At 47.0% G+C, this 12748-nt stretch overlaps 1 protein-coding gene across 3 annotated transcripts in view; it reads right to left on the bottom strand.

The window, feature by feature from the left end:
- The window catches only part of AKAP1 (A-kinase anchoring protein 1), a 970220-nt gene that overhangs the window by 922974 nt on the left and 34498 nt on the right, over nt 1–12748 (bottom strand). The window contains exon 2 of one of the 3 annotated variants that reach the window (XM_069614627.1): nt 6690–6821. The exons of the other annotated variants lie outside the window; for them this stretch is intronic. The gene's annotated coding sequence lies outside the window, so the exon portion shown is untranslated. The remainder of the gene's footprint in view (nt 1–6689; nt 6822–12748) is intronic. 3 annotated transcript variants of the gene reach the window in all.

The raw sequence follows: 12748 nt of genomic DNA, 5'->3' as shown, positions 1-12748 counted from the left end.
TTTCCGCCAGTTCACCAACAGCCCAAGACTGAACAGGAGCTGAAGGAGAGACTGAAGATTGCTCAAGGCTTTCACCGGACAGGGAATGCGCAGAAGCCAGTCCAAATATGGACACATGAAAAAAGCTACAATGATTGACATCTTTGTGAAGACACGCGGGGCAGACCGGAGACCAAAAGGGAGCACTCGAAATGGATAGTGCTCCTCTCCCAGGTAGAACCGCAGATCTTTCTGATGCAGACTCCAGATCAGTATATGCATCCTGAAGGTCCACTTTGGGGCGGGGGGAGAGAAAAATTGAACTGGGAAAGGTCTAGAATGGTGCACAGGCCAGCCTGGTTGTGTTTTGGCACCGTAAACAGACGAGAGTAGAAGCCCTCCAGTCATTCCACTAGGGGAACGAGTTCTATAGCTGTAAGAGCTAGAAGCTTCTGGACCTCGGCTCTCAGGGAGGGTGTCCCCGACTGCTGAAAGGGAGGATAGAAGGGTGGGGGAGGGGCAAGCAGAAGTCTGCCCGAGCGATGGACAAAACCCATCTGTCATCACTGACTGTTTTGCCACGCCTCCAGATGAGACGAGATTCGTCCTCCCACTGGAGTCTCGTGCGAGCGCCAAAAAAAATCATTTTGCAGCCTTTTTCCGCAAAGACTACCTGTCCCTGAAGGGGATGTGGCTGCCTCCAGCGGGAGTTTCCTGGTGGAGGCTCAGTCCTGCGCGACCTGCCATCTTGGAACCCTCCAAAGCCTCAATAGGATCGAGATAGGGACCCAGATCTGACCTTTGACTGGGGCCTTCACGAGCTGCGACAGACTTGGCAGTTTGCATGCTCACCTTCGTCTTGGTGAGCTTGTCATCCGTTAAAGAATGAAACAACTCTTTGCCATCAAGTCCAGAACTTTATCTTGGACCTCCTTCGAAAACTTCCTTGCATGAAGCCAAGCCTGACGAGAGGCGTCCACCCCCAGCAAGAGGCCACGCGCCGAGGTGTCGACATGATGCGCAGAAGCCTCCAGCATATCCTGCGCAAACAATCTAGCGTCTAACAAGCCGTCTTTAAAGTCTTCTAACCTGTCGACAGGAATGAACTCCTGGAAGTCATCCAAATCTCTCCACAGTTGGCCGGACGCAATTGCAGTGCCAAATTGGCAAAGATCTTCCTGCCCAAGGAATCGAGCAATTTGTCATCCTTGGACAGAACTTGAGCCACAGATGCGGAAGTTGCAGAGGCCGGCTTAGATTGCAGAGTGTCAGCCGCTACCGCTGTCAAGGACGGGAGCGGGCATGACGCCAAGGCTACTGCCTCAGAGGTGTGAAGCCTGTAAGGGGCTTGAATTCTTTTATTTATGTGCAGCCAGGTGTGAGGTTTATCCCAGACCTTCCGGGCCTCGGCCAGGACGTCCCTCTGAAGGAACAGGCCGGTGCGCTCCTGTGGAGACAAGGTCAGCGCCCCCAAGAGCACCCCTTCCTGCGAAGCGGGTGCCTCAGGCACTGGTATGTCAAGGAGTGACATGTCCAGTACCCGATCGTGAAATGCTCGTACAGAGCGGGGCTGGTCCTCACTGTCCTGATCTGCCAAAGGGTCGTCTAGAACATTCAGATCCCCTGACTGCGACGCGACAGGCGTCAGATTGACATCACGCTCTGCTGAAGACTTGTCCACCAGTGACAAGGGAGGCAGAGGCGGAAGAGCCTGAGGAGGGCCGGGCGGTAGAGGTGATAACACCGGGTCGACAGGCACCATGACAGGAACTGTCGGGGCAGGCATCGGAGTCCGAAGGCAGATTTCCCTAAAGAGGCCCTTTTAAGTACTCCCTCATGGGATCAGAGTTCATTAGACTATGAAATTTCCCAATAAAGGAATCCTCTGCTGAGGCCTTAAGCGCTGGAGTGGGCAGAGGCCTCTCATGAGGAACATAATCCCACGAATGTAGAGAGGAGGGCTGCCAAGAGGGCCTGCCACCAACCGGGTCTACATAGACCAAATGGGGCAGATGGAGGAAGAGACCGAATGTGGTAGTGGCATTCGAGCACGGCAGTCATCGGAAGGGCGGAACGGATTCACACTGTCGCGTGGATAAGGTTGTCCACCAAAAAAAAAAAGGTTCCCAGCACTGGCCGCCGATAGCGTAGGTGTGAAGAAAGAATCCAAAACGGCTGCCATAGACCACGCAGGAATGCCCACCATTTTGTGAATATCTGAGGAGAACTGCGTCACATGTGTAGATGAGGCAGTTGACTCCAGATTGATCCGTGAACTTGACTGAAATTTTAGCCTCGACACAAGGATCCTCGGCAGAGCCGGTACTATGGGGCCTTGGAGGTTTACTGGACATCCTGTCCCTTGAATTAGCCTCCAAAGGAGTTCCGGTCGACAACCTCTCTGATCCCCTCAACAGAACCGGTACCTCAGAGAGCGCGGGAAAGTGGAGGAATCCACCTCACAGGCAAAACCTTTACAGGCCTCCCAGTTTTGTTGGTACATGCCTTAGCCTCGTTAAGAGGAACCTCGGAACATAGTCCGGCCGTAAACGCTCCCTCGAGAGGGAGCTCAAACCGTGGTTCAGTACAGAAAGCCTCAGAGGCCTCAGGGTGCACCCCAGTGTGTCTGTGTGGGAAGCTCCAGACAAGGAGACCTCCGGTACCCAATGCTTCAGCACGACTACACTGGCTATTAGCACCTGATCGTTGAACCTCAGATCATGATCTGGTACAGGCAGGCCCCTTGCGGAAACCCTCGGAGAAAACCACGGTACACCCATTAGGCCTGCAAGGCACCCCAAGGATAACCCCGGTAGCAGAGCTTTTGAAGCACCACCCGGACCTGGAGGACCCCGGGAAAGAGTCCCCCGGCCAGGGTACCCTGAAAAGTAAAGAACTTACCAGGCGTCTTCTTTCAGTCAATGAAGAGTTGGAAATGCGATGGAGGACCCTTCTGGAAGTTTTCCTCCCACCTACGAAGATGACGTTTAAGTGCCCGGACCGAAAGGGAGTCACAGAAGAAACACGAACCCCAACGGTGATCCGGTCCCAGACACTCCAAGCAGAGAGAATAGGGATCCGCAAGAACAAGTGGCAAATCCCAGACGCACCGGCATAGACTGTGGGCTACACTACCGTAGAACCGGGACAGGAGAGAAGGACAGCGGGAAAGAAACCAGGTCTTCCCGGGGATGCTAGTGCACCCAGCCTCGACCGTGCAGAGAAAAGGACTGAAGGGCAATGCACGAGGCAGCACTAAGGAGGGCGGGGTTACAGCCGCATGCAGTACCCCACGTAAAAAGAGAAGGACAAATTTTTCAATTGGATGCTTTTTTACAAAAAGTGCTCTGGTCCCGTCCCACAGGACGGAATGACCCAAAAGTATGGAGGAAAGGGGACGGGACGTAGGAGAATTATATCTCTCTATATCTCCCTCCCCCTCCCCATATCTCCTTCCCGCTCCATATATCTCCCTCACACATATATACACACACAAATTAGCCCCATGGCATCCTGCTGCTTTTTTTGTTGCCATCTTTTTTTTGTTTGACATGAATAAACTCATTTATGAGAGTTGCATATTTTTATGCGTTTGCTTTGGAGATGCCCGTTGCCCCACCAGGAGTGCAGTATACATACACACCCCCCCCCCTTCACGCCACTCCCCTAAAGATGGTCCTGCACAGACCTCTCCAAGCACCTAATGCACTATGAAAACTGCAACACTTCTGGGTCCACATATCCATAATTTAAAAGAGGCGGGTCTTTCAGGTGAAGCACACTAGGCCCCTTCCGGTATAGGTCACCCATCATGTGTGGGCTTCCGGGGGACGACAGGGGGCACATTCTGGAATACAGGCTTTGTGGGTGCCTCACAGATAGCACCCATGATGTCACATCCAGGGTAACACATCCGCTAGGGCCTAAGTTCCGGTTAAGCACTACATCACTTTCGGACGAGGACTTCTGCTGCGGGGGGGCGGCGGGGGGCAGGCACTTCCAGGGTAACTGGGCGGTGTGTCCCCGTCAAGCTTAATTGCTGATGAAAGGTATCATCTTACACCACTTGTGTCCAAATGACTAGCTGTTCTGGCTCCCTAAAGGCATCCATTGACTGATTGCTTCTCCCCCACCTCCCCAATAGGTTATGGCCTGTTAAACACTGGGAAAAAGCTCATCTGGACTTCACTGGAGGATTCAGTAGTCCTCACATATTCTGAGAATCTGTTCCAACCTTTTTACTTCCCTGTTGCTTTCCTTTCCGCAACTCTGAATCTGCAAAGTATGCTAGCGTAATAATAAATGCAAATATTATCCTTGTGATTGAGGTCACCTCCGGGTGTAGGAAAAGTGTATGAAGCATATCCAAAGATTATTCACGGGCGCGTTTGATTCCAATTTCAAAATGTATTCATATTGTTACCATCTGTTGCCTTTTTATAGTATGTTTATTTAACTGACATTAAATAAATATTTATAACTGAAACATTGAGTGTAAGTGTTACTTGGCAACTTGTATTTACAGATTTCAATTGTACAGCTCACATTTACCGCTCTTGAGGTAGGCCTGGCTGCTCAGTCACACTACCAACCTGTGTAGTGTAGACCTATACCAAAAGGTGGGTTACCTAATACCAAGCAGATAAGTCTTGCATAGTCTCACAGTGTGACAGCACCAATTCTTACCCAACACTGGTGGCAGAGGTAGCATTGGCATAGAGTGGTTACATTGACTACGTGTTGTACAGGTGCTCAACTAAACCAGCCACAAGGCTAAGCTCCACCAAAAAGATGAGCAACATGCCCAATATGGATAAGTTTAATAGGTTAGCTCTCACTAGCTTGACTGTAGATCCTCATATCTGTGTGAAGCTAGGGGTCTGCCTCTGAAAGGAAGAAAATGTGAATTACAAGTTTGTTAAATCACCAAGCATGGGTAGTAGGCCTGTAACACCTACTAACCAAAATGATGTGGAAAATAGGAGGCAACCTCCAATCAGCAGGAAGTGTCAGAGGGAAGGGGGGGGGGAGGCGGAGAGGAGGAGGAGTCACCAGAAGGGAGCCATCCTCTTCCACAGCCTGCCCTTGTACCTCAGTCACTTCCTATTGTGAGCCCCCTCAAGGTCCAAATCTAAGCCCAGACTATCTTGCACTTGAAAGATTAAGATTAGAATTCAAAAGGCTTGATGTACAATATGAAAAAAAAAACATTAGGAGGTGAAACTCAGAAATGCAGCATGAAATGGAAATGAAAGACAAGACGTCCCTTCATTCTGCTTCCCTCTCAGGGTGTTCTAGGTCTACTAGTCCCAAGAGGCCTTGCCTGCCTAAAGAAGCAGAGAGCATGTATGATCCTAAACCCAAGGTGTTGGATTGGTCTAGTAAGTTTGTATACACTTATGGTCTTCAAGGAATAAGTGGGAATGATTTGATTCCATGGCTCATGTCTAGGCTCCCCCAGAATAGTTGTGAAATGCGGTTATACAGTTGAGCGCCAGTGACGGAAAGGACCGCGTCAGAACTGGTATTAATAGCCAGATTTGGGAAGACTCCTTACCAGTACCTTAAGGTGGTTTAGGACCCTCAAAAAGGCAGATGGTAGCCCCTTGTGCTACCTAGGTATGTGAATGTTTGAAGAACTAAGATGGTTGGGTTCAGCCCTCCAGATAAGGAGCGTACTAGGCCTTTTTACACACAGAAATCTTGTCAATATGGCCTTTTTAATTATTCCTTGCGTATCACTTCCACAGGTTATTTATGGCAGCGTCCCCATAATTCAGGCAGCTCACTGGCAAAAGCCTGGCTAGCAGCAGTTTGCAAATCCACTCTTTAATTTAGCAATCCAAAGAAACAACTGGGAAGAGTCCTGTGTTTAATTTTTTAACACTCCTCTGTTAATGATTCCATCAAGCTAATACTTTGAGTAATGTAAAGGGAAATGTGTTTTGTTCAACTGCTTGCATTTTGTAGGTTACAGTGTTATTAATGCATCTTGAATCATGAACAGGCTTTTCACTTTGATTCAGGATACATGTAGTGTTATGTAAAACGAAAACGGTCTTAAAAGGGCTGCATTTCTGCTTCATTTTCCTCAGTCTTAATCCCCTTTAATAGAGGCAGTGTAGTTGCAGCAGCATGGATATTGTATACTTTGCTTTCATTTCATCACAGAAGCACATCAATTGTATTTAGTGGCGTGGGCCTCTTGAAGTTTTAAAAGAGCCTCCCAGCATGCAGTTCAGCTTTTGTGAGAAGGAACATGTATTGGCGTTCTATATGAAGATTTTTTTTTTGTCTTAAGATTGCATTTGTGTGCATGAATGGGCACTAGACAGTTTGTTCTCTCAGAGAACAACATATAGCAAGGCATGTGGTCTGAACTTTAACTCCCTTTCTGACCACCCACCGCAAGCAGGTATAATGGATACAGATAGAAGCAGTGCTGTATATATTTTCAGTGGCACCGATTTTACCGGTACCTCCAAACAGGACTGCAATATATTCAGGCTATACACATGTCATGGCACAATGCTAAATATTCACAGCAGGGATGATTGTATCATGCCCACATATCTTAGCAGGACTGCTATGTTTTGGGACAGTACCTGAATGTCTTAACAGATTTGCTGTAAGAACGAAGCACGAACATATGTTACAATTTCCTGCAGCAAGCTAAAGTACTGAGCAAGAACACAGCGTTTTCCACCAACCTCCTGAGCTGGTGTGATGCACACTGGCAGACAGTGTGAGAAGATGGCATTGCTGTCATACTTCAATCCATTCTACTCGTTCTTGAACTTTTCAAAACTTCTGCTTCTCCCATGTCCGATTACTGAGTCCCACTGTCAAAAATAGAGCACATTTCAAAGCCTCATTATGAATCTCCCGACTTGCATAGGATAGTTCAAACCGGCTTAGAGCTTTTGACAAGTCATTTATGTCAGGCAAGCCTCACATTGAACTGCCAGTGCCCTAACCCTATGTGCCTTTCAGTGTCAACAGCCTGTTGGGAAAGACAGCCCAGTAGGTCAATAACCATGCTGCAGAGATTGTGCAACCCGTTAGTTCAAACCGTGCTGCTAGGCGAGTTAATGAGTCTGCATCAGTGGTGTGCATTTAAGATGCAGGTAACACTCAATTTTAACAGAGTACACTTAACATATCAAAAGGACTACTTAATGTTCAGTGATTCAGAAAACACAAATGTCGTTGGAATGTCCTATGCGTGATGACTCAGAACACACAACTCTTCAGGGATGCTATGCTTTTAATGGCTCAGATATCTCAGTTGGGCTACTATACTTGTAATCGCTCAGAACACAGATCATATTGGCTTATACTTGTAATGGCATACAGTGTTGGTAAAGCATCTGCATTCAAGCAAGTGCTGCTTTTGTCTGGTCAGAAAAGCCGCCAACTCTAATTCCCAGCCTAATGGCCAAAAGAAGGGTTGCACATATCTACAAAGGAGCACCCGATGGTAAAGCTCCATTAGATTTTCCAATAGAAAAGGCATTTTCAGATTTTTGGCTATTTATTGGTGCTATGTTAAATAGCCAAACAGAAAAAGAGGCGGCGCAACTCTGAACCTAAGCAATACAGGTGAACAAAGGTGTGGGGGGGGGGGAAGGGGGTGAAGGGACAGAACATACTAGACAATCCAAAACAGGAATTCAAGTAACAGGAAGAGAGCAATGAGCTACATGATAGGGCAACAAAGAAAGTGAGAAGGGAAACCTTTAATCTGTTTTTTCAAATCCGTTTTTATTGCGCATTTGGTTAACATTTTAAAGCCTTTCACAGTCAGAAACTTCAATTAATCAGATTACACACCAATTAAAGGGATGGTCTAGTAAAAATTTTTATTTTAAAAATAGATAGGCCACATAAAAAAAAAAATACTAGCATTCTCTTTTTTAAAACTTCCTATGTAAAATTTTGAGCTATTCAAGCTCAAAATTCGAAAAAGCAAGCACAGGGGCGCAGTCATTTTGTGAAATGGAGGCCCTCCTGTGCTGGTTTTTGCGGCACTAATGAAGGAAAAGCCAGCCAGCTGTAGTAAACAAAGTCTACGGCTGGGTGGCTTTCCCTTCATTAGTGCCGGGACTCGAAGGACGCGGACCGGAGACCAGAGCAGGAAAGCTGCAGCTGAATCTCGGTAAGTGCTATTTATTTTTTTTTTACAAAAAATAAGCACTACCTGCGTGTTTTTTTTTCTAAGTTTTCCGGAGGAGCCCGGAAAACTTAGAAATAAAACCGCAGCTTTAAAAACATATTTATGTTTGCGGTCGCTTTTGAAGCGACCGCAAACATAAATACAACATTAGTGTGTTGGAAAACGCTGCGGTTTTAAAACCGCAGCGTTTTCCACCACAACCGCGTTGTGTCTGCCTGAATCTGCTTTTCCATTTGGGGCTCTCGGGCTCCCCATGGGGAGCCCGAGAGCCCCAAATGGAAAAGCAGATTCAGGCAGACAACGCGGCATTGCGGAAAACAACCGCGTTGTGTCTGCCTGAATCTGCTTTCCCATTTGGGGCTCTCGGGCTCCCCACGGGGAGCCCGAGAGCCCCAAATGGGAAATCAGCTGCAGGTAGAAACACTACGCGGCATGTAAACATAACCGCGTGTGTTTCTGCCTGCTGTGGCTTTCACTTTGGGTCTCCGGTGCTCCACTAGGAGCACCGGAGACCCAAAGTGATAGCCACAGTAGGCAGAAACACGCGGTTGTGTTGGAAAACGCTGCGGTTTTAAAACCGCAGCGCTTTCCAACACAATAACGTTGTATTTATGTTTGCGGTCACTTCAAAAGCGACCACAAACATAAATACAACGTTTTTAAAGCTGTGGTTTTATTTCTAAGTTTTCCGGGCTCCTCCAGCCCGGAAAACTTAGAAAAAAAAACGCAGCTAGTGCTTATTTTTTGTAAAAAAAATAAATAGCACTTACCGAGATTCAGCTGGAGCTTTCCTGCTCTGGTCTCCGGTCCGCGTCCTCCGTGTCCCGGCACTAATGAAGGGAAAGCCACCCAGCGGTAGACTGTTTACTACAGCTGGCTGGCTTTTCCTTCATTAGTGCCGCAAAAGCAAAAGCCAGCACAGGAGGGCCTCCATTTCACAAAATGGCTGCGCCCCTGTGCTTGCTTTTTCGAATTTTGAGCTTGAATAGCTCAAAATTTTACATAGGAAGTTTTAAAACGGAGGATGCTAGTATTTTTTTTATGTGGCCTATCTATATTTTAAATAAAAATGTTTACTAGACCATCCCTTTAAGACTTAGTATAAACATTATTTCCTTTACAAAAGCAGCCCTTTGAGTGAAATGAATTACATTTTCATAGATATTAACAGTGATTCAGAGTAAATAGGACAAACAATAGGCGGGATAGACTGAGCAAAAGAGACATTTAGAGACAGTAAAATAAAACAGATCAACAGCAGGTGGGGAGAGATGGAAATAGAAAAGCAAGACCAGAGAAGGGCAGGCCAATAACATAAGTTCAAGAAAGATAATCAAAAGCAGTAGCAACCACAACAAGAACATGAAAAAACAGATATGGCCAGAGGAGTGCCACGAGAGAGGAAGAGGAGTTATATCAACCGATATAGCACGATATAGGAGGGAAACAACAATAGAATGCCGAGATTGGAGAGGAAGTGTAACAGAGAAACAAGACCGCAAAACGTGGCATCTCAACACTTCAGAGCGAGAGGAGTGTTAGAAAGCGAGAGACAGGGGAAACAGTAGCAAAGCGAAGGAGAGATGGAGCAAAAACATGGTGTGTCAAGCAGGTAGTACCAGGCAGCAATGGTAGGCCTAAGAGGAAGAGAAGTGATGCTGCTAGAGTAAGGGAATCGCCTGATGCAACAAGCTGGCATCTGTAGCTTAACGGTTTGTGCCCAAGTATCATGAAAATGAAGCAGGGTAGGTTGCATCTACAAGGTTCCTGTGTGGGGAAAATGTTTTCCACAGGTGGAATAAATTATTTAGAACCACTTTGAAATACAGCTGTTTTGTCACTGATGTTTTTGAACAAAGTTTTAATTTTACGCACAAATTGGATAGTGGTCAGGCACTTTTTGCTCTTTCGAAGGAGGAAACTCATTTTTACTCTTAAAATTGGATTTACTCTCGAATTCTAAAAATTGGGAGTAAAATACTCACTCCAAAATCCTATCTAGAGCACTGGTTGGGCTAAGGGGTACAGAGTAAACTCCTTTGAAGGAATGAGAAATGTTTTTGGTGTTTGAATCCATTTTCTATGCCTGCAATCCTGAGCCGAGACAGCACTTGGCCGACTAAGAATATTGATCCTAAAAAGCTAGCACAAGCTGCTGATTTATGGGTACCCAACAGGGCCACTCATAAGGATTATGGGGCTACTCACAAGAAGGAAAAGCGGAAGCAGCACAAGAAAGAGGGTAAATGAATCCAATTCCAAACATCTAAAAGAGGGCCCCAAACATAAGGGTAGATCCCATAGGAAACCTGGTAGGTCTAGTGACCCCTCTGGTGCCAAACCAGAGGAAGGTCAACAGAAACCCCCATTCCAGAGAACATTTGGTAAATGTTTATGTGGGTCTGTAGATAAGGTGCAAGGGTAAACCTTCAGAGGTCCACACTGCCTCCTTAGCCTTCATCCCTGAGGGAGAAGCCCAAATGGCAAGTGCACAACTACTGGCTGAAGACCCATCAGAGTTCAAGCCAGTGTATCCTTAGTGTCCCTCGGTCTGTGGTAACAACAGAGTGTGGAAGTTTATAACACTCTTCCAGGTCACACCAAAGATTATTTTAAGGACAGTGTTCTTGTAGATGCCAGGAGACTTCTGCCATAACAGACACTAGGGCAAGCATAACAGCAGTTGATTAAAGTTTCTTCAAACCAGGGGATGTAGCTAAGGCACCCAAAGGTCCCACTAAACTTGCAGGAGTCCCTATACAAATGGTCACTATTCTGCCAGCTCTCAACCAGTGCAACAACATCATCGTTAGGATCCCCGTTAGTGTACAGAATGAAGTGCCAGGCAGAGTCCTGTTGGGGGAACTACTTAAAGGTTCTTGGAGTAGTGTTTAGTACCCCCAGGCCTCCCAGCAAAAGGAAGCGGGAGCAAACAAGATTGGCAGGAGAGGCAACGTTCAGAGACTCTCAGTTTGAGGTCAAGGAGACATCCAATACCTCCAGTCCACAGGAAGGCCACCCTTCAACTTCAAAAAAGAGAGAAGAAATCCAGGACCTCTAGTAAGAAGAAAGGTGCGAGACCAAAACCTGTTCACAAAACAAGGACATCCGAGAGGACCATCGCAGGTCACCCTAGTGACTCCTTCCCCAGCTGATGTCGAGCGGGACGACCAACCAAATTCAGTTGAAACAGCTACTGGTGACAAAACCTACCCTGCATTGGAGATCTGGATCCTAGAGCTGCAAACTTTACTTGCAGAAGGTGGACCCTCTAGGTCAGACATCAGCAGAGGACAAAGTGTCCCTTTCTAGAGGGCCTGTGTTAGCATCCCAGCTGGAAAGGCAAGAGTCAGGGAAGCACAGGCTTTACTGGCAGGGTGGCCTCCTCTACAGTGAACCTACTGAGTCTATCCCAGGGGACTACAGGAGACTGTTAGTGGCCCAGGAGGTAAGACAAAAGTTCCTACATGTAACAGGAGTTCCTTCTGGCTGGTCATTTGAGTTTCATGAGGACCGAAGAGAGGCTCTGTACTTCTACTGGCCCAGGATGGGTGCAGATGTGGATACGTTCTGTAGGAGCTGTCAGACTTCTGGCAAGAGTGGACACAAGAATGTGGCACCTTTACTTGCGCCCCCCCCCCTTGTGGTGAGTGTTTGAGAGGGCGGGGATTGACATTATTGGTCCCCTAGACTCCTCCACTTCCTGAGGCAACTAATTTATATTGGTTGTGGTAGACCATGCTATCAGGTATCCAGAGTCAATACCTGTTACTGCTAATGCCCTCCTAGGTATTTTTACAACAATGAGGTTTCCTAAGTAAATCATCTGACAGGGGATCAAACGTTATGTCCCACTAGACGCAGACCATGTGGAAAAACTGGAATGACTTACAAGTTCTCAACAGCCTACTATCTCCAAACCAATGGGTTGGTAGAGAGGTTTAACCGTACTATGAAGAGCTTGATGGGTGCTTTAGAGGAACCCCTTAGTAGAAAGTGTGACCTTCTACTGACATGCCTTCTCTTTGCTTATAGAGAAGTCCCTCAACAGGGGTGAGTTTTAGCCCCTTTGAACTTCATGGTCATCCAGTTAGAGGCCCTTTGGCCCTGATCAAGGAAAGGTGGAAGAGTGCTCCTTCCCTACAGCCAGCGAGAGTCACTGACGAGTCACTGTCTATGTGCTAAGCCTCAGGAAGAGGATGGCACTGAGGACAGAAGCTTCTGAAAACCTGAAAGTTGGTCAGGTGCTGTCAAGCATTGGCATGACCAGAAGGCCAACATAGTGGAGTTCACTGCAGACCAGTTAGTATTGGTTATGGTGCCTACAAAGCAGAGGACCTTACAGGACATATGGATTGGCCCTACAAGGTTGTAGGCAAGCTTGGAGAGTTCACTTATTTAGTGACTTTGAGCAACACCAAGGAGGCCCCTAGGATCTATCACACTAACCATCTGAAGGCTTATGTTTCCAGTCCAGAACTAGAAGCTTTGCCCTTAGGCTCTGATCAAAAGAAGAGTGAGCCTCTCCCTGTTCTCCTCAGTGGACAACCTTCAGATGAGACAATATAAGGAGTGAAACCCTTCATACTGGAC

The sequence above is a fragment of the Ambystoma mexicanum genome, chromosome 9, assembly GCF_040938575.1.
Source record: "Ambystoma mexicanum isolate Mex_15411 chromosome 9, UKY_AmexF1_1, whole genome shotgun sequence".
Lineage (NCBI taxonomy): Eukaryota > Metazoa > Chordata > Amphibia > Caudata > Ambystomatidae > Ambystoma > Ambystoma mexicanum.
This window is presented reverse-complemented; position numbering and strand designations above follow the sequence as displayed.